The sequence below is a fragment of the Poecilia reticulata genome, chromosome 20 (assembly GCF_904066995.2).
Source record: "Poecilia reticulata chromosome 20, P_reticulata-male-v2, whole genome shotgun sequence".
Classification (NCBI taxonomy): Eukaryota; Metazoa; Chordata; class Actinopteri; order Cyprinodontiformes; family Poeciliidae; genus Poecilia; species Poecilia reticulata.
Genome location: NC_088849.1, coordinates 3,816,733 through 3,838,976, shown reverse-complemented (window position 1 = coordinate 3,838,976; position 22,244 = coordinate 3,816,733). Strand labels below are relative to the sequence as shown.

The following is a 22,244-nucleotide window of genomic DNA, read 5'->3' as shown; positions in this document are numbered from 1 at the left end:
CACATATTTATCAAAGGCTGCATTTCCTCATTAGGTGACAAGTTTGGGCTGCATCCTGATAAAATGTCTGCATCACCGCTCTGAGTAATGCTGGGAAACTAAATATCGACAACACATCCGAGGAAAGAACAGGTCTCGGTCGGATCATTCTAATTATCTGCCGAACAAGAAGAAATGTGATCATTTGTGCTTGTCATGAGCATTCTGCCATTCACCCAGGATGTGAACTTTTTTAATGTTTCTGTGAAATCAGCTGGAAGCAGCAAATCAGGCACCATGAATGCAGTCACATGCACATGACGTGGACTATAAACCAGCATGGCTCTCCACTGACACTGATGTCAGAGTTTATGGTTAAAACAGACCTAATGACTGATCAGCAGAGACTCAGTGAAGCTGCTGTGGTCTGGTTGGTGAACATTTGATGCTGGCAGAGGAGATGCTTTAACAGTCAGTCCACTGTAAACAGGAAGTCATCTGCAACAAATGACTGGCAGACTTTACTTTACTTTCATCATGTTCGTTTTGAAACTGGTCCATTAAAGCAGAGCTGTTTCTTGTGCTGTGCGAGTAATGCAGATACATAGGGCCCCGTGTCTACTTGGAGGCCCCCTACTATTTTACTCCCAACATATTTTACTTTTATATATTCGGCTATTTATTATCAGTTATTTTCACTGATACAGGGTATATACAAAAATGATCAAATTAAACTTAATACCTTTTGTAATAAAATCCCCACATTTCTTAATACCAACCAATCATGAATAAAGCTCAGCTATAGTGGCAGCACCAATTATTGGGACCTGTCATACCAATGCATAGGACATGCTAATGATAGCCTTCATGCTAGCATTAGCCTTATAGCGAAAGATAAGGAGTTTAGCTGTTTTTAAATTGTTAGCTATGTTAATCATAGTGAATGGAAGAAGTCAATATGTTGGTGATTCTCCACATGCTACAGAGACCATTTAAGCTGACCTTTGCATTTTTGCTATTTTAGCGTACACACCAATTTTTGCATACTGAAGAGAGTAAGTCACTGCTAGTCAATAGCAGAAATAATCCACATCCTACTGGTAGTGTCACATGCTAGTTGCTCTACATGCTAGTGACAGCCCTAATGCTAATGTTAGCCTTACATCTAAAATAAGTATTTTAGCTAACTTTTGATATGTTAGCCTAATTTTGCATATTGAATGAATTAAGTCAATGTACATACGCATACTTGTGATACCGAACATGTCACTGACACCATTGTAGCTAACCTTAGCATTGCTGATCATTTTCAGTATCAGAACCTTTGGTTGAGGTCAGAACAGAATGCTGGATTCCCAACAAGACTCTTGCACAGCTTGGCTGGCCCCATTTAGATTTCTTCATAAATGTTCAGGACTATTTTTTACTTATTTTAGGTAACATAGCTGCAGTTAGTCCACCAGTGGTCATCGTCATCAGCTAAATATTTCAATTGTGTCAGTAGAATTATTGAAATCCATTCCTATTTCTATTTTTCGTTATGACTCTGTTCTCTCTCAGGTCTTAAAGTTGCTGACAAAATCACTGTGAGCTAAGCTCATTAGTCCACTTACGTAACATAAAAGAAAATGAAATAGAAATTAAATGTTAGTGCTCATGTTTAATTTACTGGCAAATCAAGGGTTCTAAAAATTTCATTTAATATCATTTTTAGCAGGTACAGGAGAAGATGCTTAAAATGGCATTTCTGCTTTTTATTAACCTTACAACATTGCCTATTAACTTGTGTTTTCTGCCTTTCTGTTTATGCAAACTGAATTATACCAAATGGAAGTAAAACTTTCAGCTGAGTTTGACTGTTTTTGTATGCATATGTAATTCGTTTCAGCACCTCAGGTGATTTTGGAAGCAGTTGTTTGGAGCAGCTAGGAGCTTTCCTTCAAGAAGCTTCGAGGCAAAAAAAAGATATTTGACTCCCCTAAGGCCCTCTGACAGCCACGCACTCAACAATAAAAAAGCCAAATAATTACCGGGCCCAAGGAAGCAATGTGTCTGCAGCCCCCAGTGGCGCTCCGCACAGTGCCGACAGCCTGCAGGCCTGCAGCACGTTCAAACATGAAGAGACAAATTGGAGGAGGAAGTTTGTCAGGAAACTCCTGAAGAAAATGAGGAAGATGGCGACATAGAGCTGTGAAGATAGACAATCTTAGTTACATTTTTAGAGCTGTGACTTACATCATTCTTAAGGATTTTTATGTTTTGGCAACCTATTTTGTTTTTAATGTAAATGTACTGGGTATTTTTTTTGTTTTGTTACAGAAACTGCAGATCTTCCTAGATTTTATTTTTTACACAGCTTGCACTTGATTTTGGCCACACAGCAGCCCTCTCTAAAGGGACAGTTTGTGTTTTTCAAGCAAAGTCTTTGTGTTTTACAGGCACATAATTACTTGATTAAGCTATAAAATGACACTAAGGTGGCTTCAGTTGTCATAATAATGCAACATACATAAAAGATGACAAAAAAATTAACTTTACTTATTAATTTAACGCCTTAAAGTTGGGCCTATATCTCTTTAAAAACTCCTGCTTTTTCTGAGCTCTTTCAGTTATCACAACATGGCTCCTCTATTAACCATTTAACAACGTTTTTACCAGCATTTCATTGACAAGTAGCTCCTATAATGAGCTCATATATCAAATGTTACCTGATGTTTCTGTGTTACTGAGATAATTGTAGCTATTAATCTCCAAATTTCACAAATGATAATATTCACTGAGCAGCCAATGTCACCTTTGATTTGGGAAATAGACATTCTCTCTCTTTCCTGTGCGTTCAGATTCACTCACCTGAAGGAGCAATCTGTGCACTCGGAAGAACAATGGAAGAGACTCCCAAAAGGCTGGCCCCTGGTCTCCCTGGCATGCTAATGCTGGCTAGTCATTAGCATATGCAAACTACTGATGGCGCCACATGCTGGGCTAAAACCCAAGCTTCTCTTTTATGAGCTGAACTGTGGGGGTTCCAGCAGAGACAATAATCTGTTAAATGTGGAGCTAAACAAGCAATGGCATCTTTTAATAATAGCAACACGTTTCTAGGCTGTGCTGAACGGAGCGCTAGCCAGTCAGCCGCAAACAGCAAGAAAAACATTTGTAAACTTGTACAACCTCTTTAAATTCTAAAAAAGCTCAATTCCAACTCAAAGAAAACAAGAAACACAGAGCAGATTTCTCACTTGGGATTGTTTGTTAAACTAAGATGAACCCATGAATGCAAAAGCAAAGTGTGGATAAATCAAGGACAGTTTGCAATTAGCCTGTGGAAGCACCTTTGGCAGCAGGAACACTCGGTTATCATTTTCTTTGTGACTCAATCCATCCCTCAAATTGTTGTGGATGAATTTTGACCCAGACGTCTTTATAAAATTGTCTTAAAAGGCCATCTATGGAGACTGATGATGGTCATGGACTTTGAACCTGTAGTTTCACATTTCTCAATAGTTTCTTGTGTTTCACACATTATGATTTAGTTATCCTTGACTCTGTGTCCCTTGGGATTATGTTTTTTTCTGTGCCCAGAATGCATCATAGTTGAAAATCTACTGATGTCCCATCTGCAAAATCAGCAACAGAAGCAGCAAAACTCAACGACGACAAACCTGAAACCACGAGTGAAAGAAAGAAAAAAAATCACTTGAAGCTAAGTAGGTGAAATGTAACAAACATGACTGTTGAAGGAGAAATAGAATGTGGGGAAACATCATATTTGAAGTGGTGTGTATAATATTTTCATGAACATAACATAACATCTGTTATGAACATGAATGAGTTTTCATGAATGTCTGACTGTTGTCATAAAGTGTCATTCTGTAATTAATGACACTTTTAGTGCAAATCTGACACTTTTAATGCAACTTTTAGTACAACTTTTTTTGTATTTGCAGTCTTAGAAAATGTTTTTACTTTTTTTTTCATAATGTTATTTATGAAAAGCAGTAGGCTCTTAATTCACCGAGACACCTAAACTCAGTATTATACTAAACAGTCACAGCGGAAAAAGTGCAGAGTAAGAGAAATGTTTGTGACCACGGAAGCTCATCACCTGAATCCATGACTGGCTTGTGCGTTGCAATAAAGAGCAGAAAGTGTGATGTCTCGCAGTGCATTTTTTTGTTGTTGTTTGGAGAAAATGCTGACAGCACAGTTTGTTTTTGAACGCCTCGCTGCTCATTGGAGCCGACAGGCTTCACATTGCTGCTGTTTGTGACTGTAAACACATCTTCCTGTTAAACTCAACTGCTCTGCTTTGGGTGAAATAAATCCACCACATTTACATTTTTATAGTTTTTCTTTTTCCTGAGCCTGTGATACACAAATCAATGTCTGCTGCAGGTGTTGCACTGTCGAAGTGCTGCCACCCCGCCGGTGCCTTATATCCATTTTGAAGAGATTCTGGAGATGTTTCTCGACGCCTGCTGCATACTTTGTTTGACAAGCTGTCCGTCCTTAGAAGACTATAACTTGTTATAATCTGCTCCTCAGAGTGATGAAACGTTCTTTGCTGTCACTCAGGTTTTATCGTGTCAAAGTTTTTTCTTTGTTTTTCTACGGTAATTAGTCCCACACATTTTGCGGGGGGAGGGGAAGCAAGAAGACCCCTGTACAACAGAAAGAGTCAGATTTTAAAATAGCAACTAAATTCAGATTTTCATAACAGGATATTTTGTCAGTTTATGGCAGTTCTTATGGTGTTTATTTCAAAAGTAGAATAGTTTAATACATTTTAGTTAACATTTATTGACTTTGTCTAATTTCCTTTTGTTTAACTTTTTACGATTATTTGGGGCTTCTACTTACCAATTTAGTTTCAATTAGGTGTTTTATTCTTTTTGAAACAATGAAATCTAAACAGAAGATGGTTCTTTCTTTCAGCAGAGGAAACTTTTAATTTATCAATGAGATTCTCACCTAATAATATATATTATTAGGTGATTTTCAAAGAGTTCCTCTACATTAACCTCATGTGCTGAGAAATACAAATCTTTAATTGAAGTCAGGGCCCACACTAAATAATTTAAAGGGCCACACATGGTGCCACAATTTGGACAATTCTGATTTACATAGAAAAGCTCTAAGAAAATCATGCGTTGTGCAATTTACACCTTAATCAATTTACACATTTAACTTTATTTTCTGTAGATTTAGATATATTATGTTATGTTATGGTGACAGAGAGGGTGGTTATGATTTAAGAGGTGAAGGGTATTTTAAAAAACAACATATTAGAACAACCAGGAAGAGTTTTTGTTTATCTGTGTGTGGAGTAAATGTTTGGAATGGATTGAATGATGAGATTAAAAAAATTACAAATGTAAACCAATTTAAAAAATTGATTAAAGCAGAACTCATTTCAAAATATGCTATATAACATGTTTAATAGTTTATAATGTAAATGATTATATAAATAGTACTTAAAATAATTGTACATAGTTAAACATAATGAAAAATGGAAACAAGTTGTCTCTTGTTGATGTTCTGAAAGTTAATTGATAATACATTGACAAGTATGAAAGGGGCAGGATATTATAAGATGAATCTTCTACCTGCTCCTTTTCGAACAGAAAATATAAAATTGCATGTCACATGGGCAAAATAATTTGTTTTACATTTTATTTCTTAAGTTTGTCTCATTCTATTTTGTTTTCTTGTTCTTTAATGTCTGTTTTTAATGTCTGTTTGAAATAAATAAATAAATGAAATGAAAATGTTATGTTTTTTGTAATTGAACTGTGAAGATGTATTTTGGAACCTTTGTAATCGCTCTGGAATAAGCTATTGATATCTTACTTCTTAGAATAATGAAGGCAAGTCTGGCAGATGGAGAAGTTTTTTTTAATTCTTCAAGTTTCTCAGAACAATGTTTTCAAACTGAGAAGAGTCTTCTCTAGGAAAGATGATGTTTTATGTGTTCCCCAGTAAACTCTCAGTTTGGTTTTTCTCCACAGCTAAACTGCACCAAAGCCGCCTTCAGGTCTTGGTTTTCCCTCCGTCACGTCTGTCTGCTCAGCAGAGAGTTGCTGAAGGGAATGTAATTTTTCTTCCTTTTTCAGACATGAGCTGGGTCACAAACACAAAACCCTTCTGGGTCCCACATCCCAGCTGCCCGTGGGTCAAACGGAGGCCTGGTGTCATTTGTCTGTACAGGATTGATGCTGCTCTGGACCCCAAGCAGGGCCAAAATGAGAAACACACAGAACCCCATCTGGTCTGCAGGAGTTGGAGAGAAGCAGAGAGTTGCTCAGCGCTCAGAAGGTGACGGTAGATAGACTCTAGATGCTAAATGACATTCTTCTACACAGCCTGCCAACTCAGCATGGGTCCGATCAAATTGTATCACTGCAGCCGCTGAGCTAAGGCTCTGATTGTAGTAATGCATGTACATGTGTACAGTTTTTTACTCAAAGCAGCTCTGAATTTTTCTGTAGACCCCGAGTCTCGACGTCAGTATAGTGATCTGTCATATACAGAAACAGAAGTATTTTATCTAAAAATATGGATGTGTAACTGTTTTTTTGTTGTTGTTGTTGCTGTTGTTTTAAAAAGTTATGGTGTACATTCCTGTGATTTTTGGAAAAATTATGAACCCTTGGTTGCCTCCCACATTCTCATTTGTGTGTGACTGTGTGTGGATTGTGGTGAGAAGAAAGGAGCGACGTATTGATGTGTGAACATCATCGCTCCCTAAGTTACACATGATTTCTGAGCTGGAATTAGATTTTCCATGCACAGTTACACACACAATCTCTTCTTCAAAAATGCTCTTTAGATGACATAATGTCATCTTTACTGGACAATTTGTAAAAATATGTGCATTTACTACTCACATAACAACCGTAATGAAAGTTAAAGCTTTAACTTGGGAGTGTAAGCTCTGCAGAGCGGTAAGCCCAATTTATCTGTTAGCATTGTCAGCTGGTATTCTTGTTAGCCACGTTGTACTGAAGGACCTAATGCACAAAAACATCTATTAAAAAGCCAGAGCCATCGATAATGGAATATTAGGGCCACAGCAGATATAAAAAAGAAAACAGAAGGAATAAATTCCTGCCAAAAAGGAATGTATTTCAGAAATGTTATAAAACAAAGAAAAAAAAGGCAATTTCTGAGCTTTTAAAGTTGAAAATTTGTTAGATGAAACTCAATTTTTTTTTTAGATTATTCTTAAATATGTTCTACAAAAACAGTGAAAATTTATGAGTTTCAAATGACAAAAGAAAGTTTGAACATTTGAAAAATGTTAACTTTTGAAAATCTGAAATGTCTATTTTTTCTATGTGGCAACACTAGGGTAGGAGTCTGGTACTCTGCTCTTCACCGCAGGGTAACCAGAAGTTGTCAACAACGCCACCTTGGGAATTGCACCCAAGGAAATATACTGCCAGTAGGCTCGAGGTTCGGGACCACAGAGAACAAGACTTTTCCAAAAAAATGGGATTACATTTATTATTTCATGTTAAAAAGTAGACAATCACAACATAAGGAACAAAATAGGAAGGGGGTGTACAGTAATGAGGCCTACCAGCCAGGGGAGGACGGGCCAAATGGGAACTGGTTCCTAAAATAAATATATAAATCCAAAATAAATCACCCCAAACACTTGTGAACAGGCATTCAATCGTGAAGAAACCCCAACACCGGCCACTCGCACAACACAGTTCCAGTCTCCCAGGAGGCCCCTCCCACTACCGTCAGCTCTCAGCCTGGAGACAAGGGGGTGGGGTCAAACAAGCAAATACAAAAAAACACAATTACTACAATTTACACTTGGCCAAAGACTAAAATGAGGTTACCTCCAACCTAACCAATTAAAATAATCAATGTTTTAATAGAATAGTTTAAAACAATCCATGGCTGCTTCCTGCAGTGAAGCTGGAGGGTACACAAAACAATAGAATGTTCCAAAGTAACAAATTCAAACCAAAGAAAACCCAAAACTAAAGAAACCAAACAAATTAACAAAGCAGTTGCGACAATAAAACAGCCAACCAATGAAGCAAGATAAAGTAACCAAAAAAAAAGAAAGAAAATACTGAAACAAAACAGCAGGGTCTCCAGTGAGCTGCAGCAGTGACAGAGCTGGAATTAAATCAAAAGGTTAGTAGGTGATTTTCAGACAATGGAAGGCAGAGGAAACCATTGTCACCTACCAGAGCTGGATGACTTTACCCCAAACCAGAGGATCCTTTCCAGCCCACAGCAGGAGGATCAGCTTTCCAATATGTGCTATATATAAATAATTGTTATTTTTGGTGTTATGGAGCTGTATGGGTGCAATAAAACAATACATACCCGTTTTATGTGAAAACTGCACTGGGGAGGGTGAATCACAGCCACACCCCAGTACCAAGCAGGAGCTTCCAGTGGTTTTCTAGATGTAAACAATTTAAGTCAAATATTGAATTTGTAGGTCTTATGCTGAAGGAGAAACATTACTTACTGATGTAGAGCTTTAAAACATGCACGCTACCCAAGTGACCTTCCCAATGACGTGACCAAATGCCAGCATAAGCAACAAGGTGAGAGAGTCTGCCTTTATACTCTCCACCCCTCATGAGGTGATTAGGGGCCAGGTGTTTTGAATACTGGGGCAGGCTTCTTCCTGCTACTTCTAGACAATTTCTGCGATTAATCTCAAGATTTCAGGGGTGGGGGGGGGGTTAGCCACAAAGAATTTCAGAAAACTTTTTTCTATAAAATTTTTGAAATCTCAACATTTTTTTGCAGAAATTTACTCATACATGTTGTGGTACAATCCTCTGTCCTCATAACAGGTGGCAGAAGAGTTCCTGTGGTCTCATCCAGCTAGTGTCTCCTTATTGGAACTTGTAGATGAGTAAAAACATTAACCTCAAACCGGATTGGTGGGAGAAATTCTCCACCTGTCAGAGTTCTACGCGGTGAGGCAGCTCTGTTTGTCGTCCTTAGTGTCTTCCAGGCGCTGCTGCCTCTGTCACAGTTCTCACTAAAGGCCTTCATAGCGTCTGTTGGTCTGCAGCATGGTTAAATCCCGCGTTGTCCTGGATGTGCTGCCTTCACCTGCCTATCTGATCAGAACCGAGTCCATCAACATGAAGACGAAACTTAAGCCCCGAGCCTGAAAGTAATTTGTCTTCCTTCCTCCTGCAACAGTGTGTCACCAGCAGAGACATCTACTGCTGGAGCAGAGAATTCCCCTTACAGTCATCATCATGTCTTATTTGGTTGTTCTGCTGCAGTGAGAGAGATGATGACCCCACTGGGGTGGGGTCAGTGCGGCCATCATGAATCCCCATTAAAGGTGTACTCCGTGAAATCCCTAAGGCTGACGACGGTACTTGATGACAAAATGAAGTGGTGAGCTAACAAAAGTGCAAAAGTGACTCATTGGGCCAAACAGGCTGCATGCGAGCTTAATTGTTGTTCCAGTCAAACACTCGTTCCATCACTTCATATTTGAAGGGTTCTATAAAAAGTGTGGTAAATGGTGCTCTGCATAACTGCTCCCATCCTGATAACAATATGCTATTATCTGTAGTGGGGTTTAAGTTCCTAACGGTCCAAAGTTTTCCTTTTACATTAGTTATAAAGGTTGTAGGACCTAAATCAAAGGAGAAATAACATCAGCAGCACATAAATCTCCTCCAAAAAATACCAGGACGGAAACTGCACTAGCTGCCACGTAACGGTGAAAGTACTGCATGGAACTGTGGACCAGACTCTTGGGTAAGACTTTAGCAACAATTAGCTTAAATTTGAAAGTTCACATTTAGGCATGAACACAACCTGCCAGTCACTCTGAGCTAGACATTGGCAAGAAATGTCACATAGCTCATTATATCTGCCGAGCCTGTCCATTACATTCTAAATAAAACAGATTGAGAGCATGTAGTTTTGGACTAGTAGTGTGGCCTGTTAGATTATTAATAACCCTTGAATACTTGAACATTTTGTCATGTTGCAACCACAGACTTCATTATATTTAGTTGGTTCTTTATGCAGCAACACATAGTAGAGCTTATGCGGGAAGTAGAAGGAAAAGTTTCCATTTGTTTGTGATCTAATAAACCTCTAACACTGCGTTGCTGTATGAATGGATTCCAAACATGTACTGTTTATGATTAGCTCTGAATTATAACAAAGGAAGAATTATCTTTCAATATTTTAATAGTTTTAAATGTTTTCTTTTAATCTTTTGATTGGCAGCACTAAGGCCCTCCCCCTGGCTCTGATTGGTTGGTTTTGACTAGGAGCATGATGTTTCTGCAGATGGCTCTAGAATCACTGGGCAGGAGCTGGATTTTTTTTTTCCACAGATTGTCTGTCTGATGCTTTATTGCCACAGCATAGTGACAGTTTGAACATGTGTAAAAAAAACATATTGCTTTGTAAAAGTTTCATATTGCAGCTTTAAGCTTTTGCTTGTAGCATTGAACATCATTACCAAACTGCATCATGCTATATACAAAGCAGATTCCATCAATTAATTTTTTAAATAAAGAAAGAAAGAAATAATACTATAAATCAATAATAATTGCAACATAAAATTCAAATAGAACAACCAGTTTTTACATATTTTTTTATCATTGTTTATATACTTTTTTTAAATTTGTGATTTGATGTCCTGCTGCTTCAGGCTATAAGGTGCTGACCCAGAACTTTGTCAGAGGCACCAAATAAGTTTTTGCCACCATAAAGCATTTTTTTTACTGCAGTGCATCATTCAGAGAGTAAACCCAGGTGTCCACACATCTAGGGAAATTACTTCTGCATGTGCTAATTATTACAAAGCTGCAGCTAACATGAACACAATGTTTATAAGCTATTAGCCAGGCCACCAATATGATTGGCTAATAATCAAGCACATCCTTTCACAATAAGACACACAGCAGTTGTCAGATTTGTGTTCTCTGTTGGCTTCCTTTCACTTTTGATTACATCAGGAACAACTTTTGAGTAAAAACTCAAACCTGGAATCCAAGTAGAGTCTAAAGTCACTGCTTTTGTCTCCTTCTCTGTTACATTCTCAAGTACAAACACTTGCATGGATTTCTTTTACGAGTATATGTTTAAATCCAGAAAGCAGCTTATGCAGTCCCCATGAATAAAAGTGTGCGTAGGGAAGGATTTAGACACATTTCCTTTGTGCTGTATATCCGCCATGTTCACATGAGGGATTACCAGACACTTCCACTGACACACCTCCATTTCCATGTGTGAATAGATGTAAAACAAAACCCTGCAGCTGTGACAATCTACTCTGTACAATTATGTCTACGTGTGAGAAGAAAATGTCATTTATAATTCTAATTATTAAGCAGCCCGAGTATTTATCTGGTGACAGATTTATCACTCTACTTGCTGTATTAATGCCCAGATCAGACCCAGAAGCAGTGGACGAACTACACTTCTATACAAAGGGTTACCAGAGTGACCTCGTACTTACAGAACGAGCTTTCTTCAAAAGTCTCTGACTCTACTGGCCGTTGGATCAAATCTCAAAGCATGACTCCCCCAAATATGGTAAATGAACGGAACTTATATAGCCCTTCTAGAATCATTTTTGACCACTTAAAGCGCTTTACACTATAGTCACACTCACCCATTCACAAACGTTTATACACCGAAACATTTAGACACCGATCAGTAGGCAATTTGGAGTTAAGTGCCTTGCTAACCTACAGCCTGCAACCTTCTGATCGCAAGACGACTACTCTACCCACAGAGCCACAGTCGTCCCATTGGTAATATGGGTGACTGGTAATATTGGTAAAAACAGATGCTGTTGAAATATGAAGCATCCATTTGTTCAAATGAATGCTTCATTGCTTTTATTATTTAACGGAAACACTGTAATTGTGAAATTGTGTTTTTCTTACATTAGTTGAATATTGACAGACTTTTGCACATAGTTGTAATGGAAACACAACTTCTGACAACATCTGAAACCACCATCACCTGCTGGTTTGTTTGTTCCAACTTCAAATTCTTGCCCTCACAAGAGCTCCGTCCAACAAGAGCTCAATGTGGTTCACTGGCTTTAATTGGTCTGAAACATCCTGTAGTATGAGATCCAGCTGCAGATACAGTTAAGTGTGTGTAAGTAGTGAAACAAAAACCAACCTAGTCTTCATTCAAGACTAGAAAAGTTCTGCAGTCTGTCTCCAGATTAAGGCATTCATTTCCCCTCCAGCCATCAGTCATCATGGATCATCATGGATCGTATCAAATCCACTCTCTCCTGTTGAAGTGAGGGAGGATTGGGTTTGCAAGAGCAGACGGGAAAGTCCCCTGCAACCTGGTCAGGCCATAACCCACACCTAAGTAGCTTAGTATGCTATGATTGCTTAATAAGAATTCTCAATAGGGTTCTGCCCTTTAGCTCACTCTCTCCTCACCACAACAGATCAATGCAGCTTTCAGATTTCGTCTGTCTGTCTGTCCGTCCATCCGTCCTCCTGAAGAACCATCACATAATGCACTGGATGAAGTCTTCTCTAAAGATCTGATCCATATAAACATCCAAAGCATTTTTTTTGACAACAAAATAAAAACATATGTTTTCACTGTGCTTGGATTACAAAATACTCAGTTAAAGACCTTGTTTTTAATCACTGCCGTTTCAAGGATTTCAAGTGAGTAAAGAAAAGCAAATGAAGAGGGAAAAAAAGAGACAAGAAGTCAGCAATGCTCAGTAACCTGTGAACTTAATGAGAACTTTGCTGAGGAAAAATGAAAAAAGCATTGGGTTGTTTATTTCAGTTTTAGTAAAGCAAGAAATCCTGTGTGGTTTCAGCTTGACATGTTGGTTTTCACACCCTTTGACCTGCAGCTTCTGAAGAGTGTCACTGTGGTTAAAGCTTCATGAAATATTCAATACAGAGGTCATGCCCCTTACGAATTCTCAGTTTCACTTTTTTTTTTTTTTTTTACTGAAAAAGATGGTCAGCAAGACAAAGAGCAGAAGCAAAAAAGTCACTTATTATCTTAGATATGAACAAGGAGTTCAGCTATGGGAAGCAGTGCAGTAAAAAAGTTATCTTAGAAATGTATTCTGTTTTTGCTTATTTTATAACACAAGCTCATTTTAAGGAACTTAAAGATGACAAAAATCGCCTCATTAGGTATGTGATTATGGTTTTATTTATTAGTTTTATGAGTCACATTGGTGCATTTCTCATAACAGAACTGAAATTCTCAAAACTACTTGTTTAGTCTTCAAGTCAGTGAGACCCCTGTGGACATCAAAGAAGCAGTGAACGCGTTGCAAATGCTTTAGTACAATCAAAGGTGATTATTGAACGACGGAACCTTATGAGTTGTTGCGGCGGACACACACCTGAGGAGATCCTGTCAGTCCGGTGTGTGTCTCTTTTTCTAAAACTGACTTCACCTCAGCAGACCTCCTCTGTGAAACTTGTGATATTTGCAGACGACACCACTGTCAGTCTGATCCAGGAGAACGATGCCTGCATACAGACGGGAAGTGGTTTTTGGCTGGTCTACTGGTGAGGTCAGAACCACCTGGAGCTTCTCATGCTCAACAAAGTGGAGACAGTGGTGTGCTTGTGGCCAATAAAGTTGGTTATCATTCTGATTCTGACATTTTAAGAAACTTGGATGAAGATTCTTAGTGTTTTTCCCCAAAAACTGTTGTGAAAAAGTTTATCTTTTCTTGTGCCCATAAAGCCAGTATGTATTATTACACCTCTATGTTTGATGAACAGTTGAATCCAGATGTTTATATACTCTATAAAACATCTGTGGAGCATCCAGATGTCTTCATAGACCAAATGTTGGAACAGGGAGTACATTAAGACACCCACATGAATCATGAAGCCAGTCTCCATACGACAAGCACACAGTCTGTGAAATGACAGAAAGGTTGGTTGGATGGCATGTTGTGTAGGTTCTCTTACACTTCCAGAAGTCCCAGCTATTAGGCACAGAGAGAAACACATTTTCATGTTAATGTGTACCAAATTCTTGCCAAGGGTATAAACAAAGTCTCAGTGTTTTCTCCTTATTATACAGCCACATACCTGCTGAACTCAAATAACCTGAAGTTAATGTATTCCATCCAATAAAACCACAACGTTTTTTTAAAAAGGCTGCAAAGTTTTGAAGAAGTCAAAATGGTTGACAACACCAAAGAACAAGAAAAAGTGTTTTAGCAACCTGTTTATTAGACTTTAGGAAAATTTGATTCAAAGGCCACTTTGACCGGCAGTCTAAATGTTCAGATACACTTTTTTAACCGTAGAATACATCATGATAGGAGACAGATTGGCTAGGTTTTCACTTTCAAGTTCTTGAATAATATGTTCAAAAAATGGCCACAATAAAAAGTTGGACTCTCCAAAACCTTCTTTTGTGGGGGTAAACCCCCCCACCATAAAATTAAGTTGATTTTGTCAACAAATGTCAAATGTGTATCTGTGAGGTGTGATGTGAACAGGCTTGGTTGGTGATGGTTTCTGTGCAACAATCCAGGTATGTTTTTGATGACAGATGAACATTATAGCATGACGAAGTGATTTTATCTGATATTGCCCCTTTACATTTTCTGCTATCTTTGGGCATATAGAATCTGTAAGATTCAGAAAACAATCATGTAATCATTTTCCAAGATAAAGACTGTAAGCAAAATTAGAAAAAGACAAAGGGGAAAAGCATGATGTCACATTATAGGCTATTTCTATTGCACATTGTTTATATTTATATCATTGTGATACTGCAGTTCAATCCTGCTGTGCACCCTGCTGTTTTAGGACAGGCAGTAGCTGGACAGCCTGAGAATCAGGAAGAGCAGAGGAAGGTCCAGAGGTAGCCATCAATTTAAATAAGTTGCATAATTGCTGATTTCATCTTAAACGTTTTAATGAGGGTTTGTGAGGTGGGCAGAGATTTAAGGAACGCAAAAGCCAGACAGGAAGAGAGGCATGAGGAAGACATTCCAGATGATGACGAGGATGAAGACCAAGTGGCTGAAGGAATTCATAGAATTTAGATGAAGCTGTTACTGACCCACAGATCAGTGAGCTGAAACAACCAGAGCCAAAACAATTAACCGTAAAACCCGTCCGTACTTTCAATGGTACCAGAATAATAATCTGACTGCTATCCAATAGATTTCCAACATGGTCAACGTTAAACTGCATTACCACAGCTTACATAATGAGTGGAAGCATGCAAGACTTTATAAAATTAATTGCCTTGGTGTGCTGATTTTTCCAGTTCTGCATTAATAACTGTATTTACAGCTCTATCCCTGTCCCAGCTGAGTGTTAAATATGTAGCCCCCATGCCCAGTGGAAGCGCTCGTTAGAAAACACAGAATTTCTAAGCAAGTCCCATTAAAAAAGAGGGAAAATGGGCCCATTTGCTCCAACGAGTCAGCGGAAGGCCTGCCAAAGTAAATTTGGGGAGCACACAAAGTGTTTTCCCCCCGTCTCTGCTTCCAGGAACACAAATGTCAGAATGCCTGCAGTTGATGCACTGAGAGCAATCAGGAGTAGGAGAGTTAGTCCGGGGAAAGGTGACAGAAATGTCCTTGTGAGTAGAGAGAAGTAAAGTATGAGCATATGTGTTCCAAAAAATATCCTGCATTGCACAAACCTGTCATGATCCACACCTCAGCATCAACTTCCTGTTGTGAAAGAACTTTGACTTGTCCTCAGTGATAAGTCAACTCTCTATTCTGCTGACAGAACGTGAGATTACCACACAACATAAACTGCTGTGGCACTAAAGGGGCTTTTAGAAACGGATCAGAACCATTTGTTGTGTTTCTTGCACTACTTTATTATGAAATAAAGCATATACAAGGATCAAAAAAGTCTCCAAAAAATGTAAGCACACAATGTACATTTTAATCATCTCTAGCAACATGGGCAAAACAGAATAACATTGAGGAAATACAGCACCTAGGTACGGCTGTATGACCCTGTTAGGGTCACCTGCCTCAAACACATCCCAGATGTGAGGTTATGATGAGAAATATGGATGGGAACTGTGTTCCCTCGCCTGGACCTGGTTCAATGGGGCCCACTGGAGGTTGGGCAAACTGGTGAGCGCATGGTGTCAACTGATCACCTGCTGGTGATGATGAGGCTCTAGTGGTTGATGAGAATGACAGTCAGACCTGGAGAGGCCAAAAGTATTGCAAGGGTCTGCTGGGAACATCTGGAAGAAGCTTCGACTTCCACCTCCGGCAGAACTTGAGTCTGAGTGTGCGTTCCTCCATTCACCATCTAGCTACAGGTGCTAGGCGGTCAGTGCCAGCCCCTCAACCCTCCAAACCGCTAGTGGATACCTTCAGCCTCTCCAGAGTGACCAATGGCCCGTTGGTAGATACCAACTACTGCCACTGTGCACCACTACTTTTATGTTTTTATTGCTAATATTATTCAATGTTTCTGCATTTATTACTTTTTGCATTAAATGTAAAGGAAAAAAATGTAAATCTGTCAGGGTTATGAATAGTTTTAGCCATAACTGTAGCTTAATATCCTGGTAAAAAAAATGTTCACAACTCCTGCTTCTGTTTGCTGATTGGCCAGGATGAAATTCAGATGGAGAAATTAAGCTTAATGGGTGAAATCCCAGGCGGAGCACTGAAGTGAGATGAGAATCGAGCTGAGAAGGCGATGGCCAGGCGCCATGGGAAGATAAAACTCCTTCACCTCCTACTGATAGCTAACTCTGTTAGCCATCTGTTTACTCTGCTGTGTTGATGGCATTTTCTGAACCCACATGCAGAGATTACTCAGGAAACACAACTGCAGCTTTTAATAAAGGTTCTTTTCCCACAGTGAATGTTTAAGCTGGTCTAAAGCAGCTTCTATTAATAGTTTGGAGAAAGCAGCTCGGAGGGGAAGAGGAGCAGAGAGGATACTGCTGAGCAGCTGGTGAGATTTAAGAGTGTTCGGGGTGACGAGGTGTCTTACCGGTCTGAGGATGATTATGGCTCAGAGGAGGGGAAGATGACAAGCGTTGGTGGACGGCAGGCAGGTGTAGGTGGAGAGAGGAGAGAGAAGCTGCTGAGGAGCAGTCATGGCAGTTGGTGAGTTTCCAGAGTACAGCAGCACAGGTTTGATTCTTCATAGTGATTCATTGTAGAGGGATGGGGGGCTTAGGAGAGTTCCCATGAGTGTTCCCTTACAGGAGACACAGAGCAGAGACTGCACACTATGTCTTATAAAAATGAGCTTGGAAAATGAGAATATATTTTGTTCTTCATTCCTCATTCACCGTTTCACCGTTAGAAAATTCCTTTTTGGGAACACTTTAATTGAAGGGTTAGGGTTAAAACTGTCATAAACAAGACATAATACCTGATATGAACATGAAGGACACTTCATAAATATGTATCACTGTTGTCATGAAGTGTCTTTTGATGACTAATGACACTTTTAATGCAAAGTTGCATTAAAGGTTGATTTAAAGCATCAACTTTGCATTATTTGGTAAATAATGAAAAGTTTTAATGCAAAGTTCCATTAAAACTTGTATTGTAAGTTCATTAAAAAAGGGTCAGCTTTGCATTAAGTGTCACTACCAAATGACCCTTCATGACAACAGTCATAAATGTTATATATATATATATATATATATATATATATATATATATATATATATATATATATATATATATATATATATATATATATATATATATAGTTTATCTTATTGGAGCTTCAAGCTTAGTTCTAGATTCTTAAAACCAGTAGTTAAGCTGGTTATTCAGAATCTAGAACTAGTTCCTGTTAAGGACGAATTGCCACAGTATTGAACTGATTTGCAAATGTAGTTTCATATGAAGAAGGTTCTCTTATGTTTCTGGTCTACAAGCAAAAACTCTGTGCCTGGTGAAAGACATCTTTTATCAGGGTAACAGGAGTAACTATGGAATGATGTTAGAAGTCAAAGTCCAAAGACCTAAATCTAACTGAAAATCTAAGCATGACTTTAAAACTGCTGTTCAGAGACACTTTTCACCCAATCTGAGGGGTGTTAGCTAATTTGTAAAGAATGGGCAGTACATGAGTAAAGAGACTTGTAGGTGCAGTGTTGACTCAGTGGGTTGAATAAAAATTATTTTCAGATGTTCATTTGTGAGAAAAACCGCACGTCATTTTTCATCCATGTCACAATATATATGCTACTTTGTGGTGATTTTTCACAGAAAATCCTAATGAGTCCCGTTGCGGCCTCAATAATTTAGCAAGGCGCTAACTCTGATGTTAAAATTCTCATCATGCAGCACTATCAGGTCACATTAGGTCGTTCCTATTTTCATTCTACAGAGGGAAAAAGCTCAACATCCAGCCAAAGGCATGAAAGAGGGGCAACAGTTGGTCTGGTGCCCACAGAGCTGAGTGCGCTCATTTAGAAAGCAGTGCATACGATCCATAATAACACATTTACATTTGCCAGTAGAAATTCAGATTTGTAAAGCCGAGAACTTGACCACCTGTTGGCAGTGTTCCCTTTATGAATCACAGTCCTCTCACAAATAAACATGGCTCATTTCCATCCTCTACACACCAAAGCGGGACCATGAAAACATGACTGACGGAGGCCGACTTCGTGAAAGTTTCCAGAGTGGTCAAGAGGCACCGCGAATCATTCGAAGGAGGAGGAAGACAACAGAGTAAGGAAAGAAAGCTGTAGGTAATGTGTCACCTCAGAAACATTTCTCCTCTAGAACCGAAGAATGCTGTTGATGCAAGAGAGGACGATGTGAATTATGGAAATCTGAATTGTGTCTGAAAAAAAGCTAGTGCTAAAACGTATGGAACTAGACAAAAGACAAAGTCAAAGCAGCAGCTGCAAACGGAGTACCATATATTTCAGATAAGATAAACTTGCACCTTAACTACTCATGTTGACTCAGTACCTATACATATGTAGCCTAGTAAAAACCTGCCGCTAGTTCTACACTTTGCTTCGTCCAGACGCTCTGGACCCTCTGAGGTTGAGAAACCATTGCCTCCAGGAGGTGTGAACTCTGTTGAAGTTTGAAACAGTCGGATGTGATTTTATGTTTGACGTTTGGCTAATGAGGCAAACATGAAGGAATCCACGCTATGAAGCTAACCAGAAACTGTGTGTGCTGTAAACAACACCTTGCTAGCAATAAAACGTCTGAAGCACTCCTCTTAGCTACTCAATATCTGGAAGCATGGCCAACATGGACTGAACAGGTTTGTTCGTTTCCTTCTTGACATCGCTAAAACTTCAGGAAACAATTCTAAAACAAAGCAGGATTGTTTACAACTCCTTGCACATTATAAGTCATTAAAAAGCATGCACAGTCATCCTTTTATGTTGTTTGTTTGTTATGTTGTTATGTTGTTTTCGCAACATAAACCTCTGTTGATACGGTCAAAAAACTGAATCCTAGCATCAAAACGTTTTGTTGAAAAACAAGTGTTCTTTTTAATTGGTTTCTTTTAAGCAAATTTATTTTCCAAATCCTAAATTGTGCAATTTTTTTAGTCAATGGAAAGGAAACAGCCAGGTTCTCTCCTCCAGTCTTTACAGGGTGTGACCACCAGTGGGTGTGTCCTCCAGCTGGAGCTCATCAAAGCCAATCAGGAGAAGCAGAAAGAGGAGCAGTTCCCTGTGGCCGACAACAGACTGTTTTGCTCATGTGAGTGGATGGAAGTTTTATTGCTGTGTTGAGGGTTTCTTTTGGGACTCAAACCTCCAGAACAAGGACGAATCTTCCCAACGTCACTGCTAAAGTAAAAACACTTCCATACATGCTGCCATCCTGGAATAGTAGCCAAGAAGCACAAATGAGCTGCGATGGGAACCGAGTTAATGCTCCCTTTTTCTAATGGCTGCATGCAGCCTTCCACATAAAGCCAGAGTCAGCAGTGAGGAGAAGCAGCCCTGCAGACCCTACAGCCATGTTAGGAGTCAGGACAGGGTGCAGGGTGCATGTAGCTATAATCCTCCAATTAATTCTCATTCCCCACAAGTGGAGCACCCCTGAGAGCTGCTTGACACTTCTATTAAAAAGCAAAAATGAAACACAGCATGAAGGTGAAGTAAGAGTGATCTCTTTCTGCAGCCCATCTCCACGGAGAGCAAAGTTTTGCAGCCTTTTGGGCAAACAGTTACATTTTCCTTCCCTGCTCTGCTCAAAAGATTAAGAGTTCTTGTATCAAAAAGAGATTCAGTTCAGGTTTGCATCCTGAATGTTTTTGTTGCAGAAGGAATAACGCTGTTCAAAGACAGTACAGCAGTGCAACAAAGCAGCGTTTCCATTAACCACAGAATTACGCAAAGTAAAATTTTTACAACACGTTTTGTTGGACAATGTGCAGCTGGCTCCAGCAGAGCTCTCACAGCATCACAGATCATAAAAAGTTGTGTGTCATTCCAACATGTTGAATCCATAACTCATCTGTAAAATTTCCCCCAAAACCCTGCGTACTTAGCAGGGTAGGCGGGGCTTGTCGCTCCAACGCCTGAGTAAGACGCCCATGTCTCCTGTGATTGGCTGATAGATGATGAGCGCTAGCAGCCTGGCTGAATTTTGAAGATATGTCACATAACTATTTACATCCGGCGCTACTAATAACTTATAGTAGCTTATTCACATGTGATTTTAATTCCAGTTCTTATTTAATAGAAACCCCACAATGCCAAATTGTGTTTATTTTGCCAATAGCAGAATTCAGACAAAGATTGACCCACATTTGGTGGCTTTGCTGGAGGCACCAAAACCATCACAAATCCTTCTTGGCACCTTCCACATTGATAGTCACCAATGCTTTTGTCTTTAGTCTATTCTTGAATTTCTTTAGATCGAGGTTTCATATGTTGCTTTTTGAGCTCGTTAACCTTTCAAACTGCTTCTGTTTAACCCATGTGTTTACAAATTGGGTAAACCGACCCCACACCCGTAAAACTTGTATCATTTGCCACAGTCCTCCTCGTTTGCCTCAGTCCTCGCACGCATAAGGGTTAAAGGATTTCTTGGTCATTTTTTGTCATCAGTACAATCAAACCTGTTGTTCTTATGTTTAATGTAAAAGTCTCAGTAAGTTATAGCGGAAGCTAATCTGCATGAAGTGCTTAGTGGCTGACAGCATATTGTTTGTCACCTGCTTCTTCAACCCTTGGAGCATTTCCAGTGAACCGAAGGCTAACAGCCTGAGGAGATCCCAGACCTCCTCCTTCTCCTCTCTTATCTCTTCAGGCTCTGACAGCCTGCAGATAGAATCTCTTCAGTGTGTTCTCAGTCTGCCCCCACTGACTCCTCCAGGTGGGACATATCCCAAACTCCTTCCTGAGGAGACGTCTTTATCAGATGCTACGGCTAACCGGGCTGGCATTTAGCAAAGCAGCAGCTGGAGCCGGAGCCGGAGTCGGCGTTCCACTCAGAGTCCATCTTCAGCAGCTGAACTCCTTAGCCAGGAAAGCTAAAGGTCATTAAAGGGTGCTCTGAAAAACTAAATCTGTTTACTTCCATTTGCCATCAAATGATCTGGTCAATATTTATAGCAAATAATCAAGTTAAGGGTTGGAAGGCAATTGACTGTCCACACTGTATTTCAGATTTGCTCTATTTAGACCAGGGGTGTCAAACTCCAGTCCTGGAGGGCCACTGTCCTGCAGCTTTTAGATGTGCCTCTGCTGCACCACCTTGCTAAATAGGTCATTAGTAAGGCTCTGGAGAACTGATCTACACAAGACGAAGGTAATTGATCCATTTCATTCCAGTGTTTTGTACCTGTAGCACATCTAGAAACTGCAGGACAGCGGGTCTTGAGGATAAAGTTTGACACCTGTGATTTAGACTGATCAAAAATAAGAACTGTAATGAGTTTAAATATGACTCAGTTTTGTTAAAGTTGTAAGTGGACAGGAAAAAACTTTTTTTTTATTTTATCCTACAAAAAAATTTGAAAATTGTTGAACGCATTTGTATTCAGACTGTTTAGTCTGAGGTTTATAAGGAAATCCCAGGAGACTTACAGATCATCTGTTAGAAAATCTCTTAACTTATTTATCACTGTTTTCAGTTTTATATTGTGCTATAATATTATTCCTTCATCATACCTGAAGTGTCTGATTCTTTCATGTATGTTTGAGAAATCCTTGAATTTCCCAGTCCAGTCATTGAGGAATGCCTAAACACTTTCTCCAGTAATACAGCGCCTCTTTTCCTCAGAGCTACAAGCTTCCGCCTCACAGAGCGGTCCTCC

The 22,244-nt window shown here is 39.3% G+C and overlaps 1 long non-coding RNA gene across 1 annotated transcript; it reads right to left on the bottom strand.

Moving 5' to 3' along the window:
* Positions 1-7,847: 7,847 nt before the first annotated feature.
* Positions 7,848-8,618, bottom strand: LOC145549407 (uncharacterized). Its single transcript, XR_014085374.1, has 2 exons — positions 8,480-8,618; positions 7,848-8,410 (listed from the first exon to the last, which is right to left on the bottom strand). It is a non-coding gene; the product is annotated as an uncharacterized LOC145549407 (long non-coding RNA).
* Positions 8,619-22,244: the final 13,626 nt, after the last annotated feature.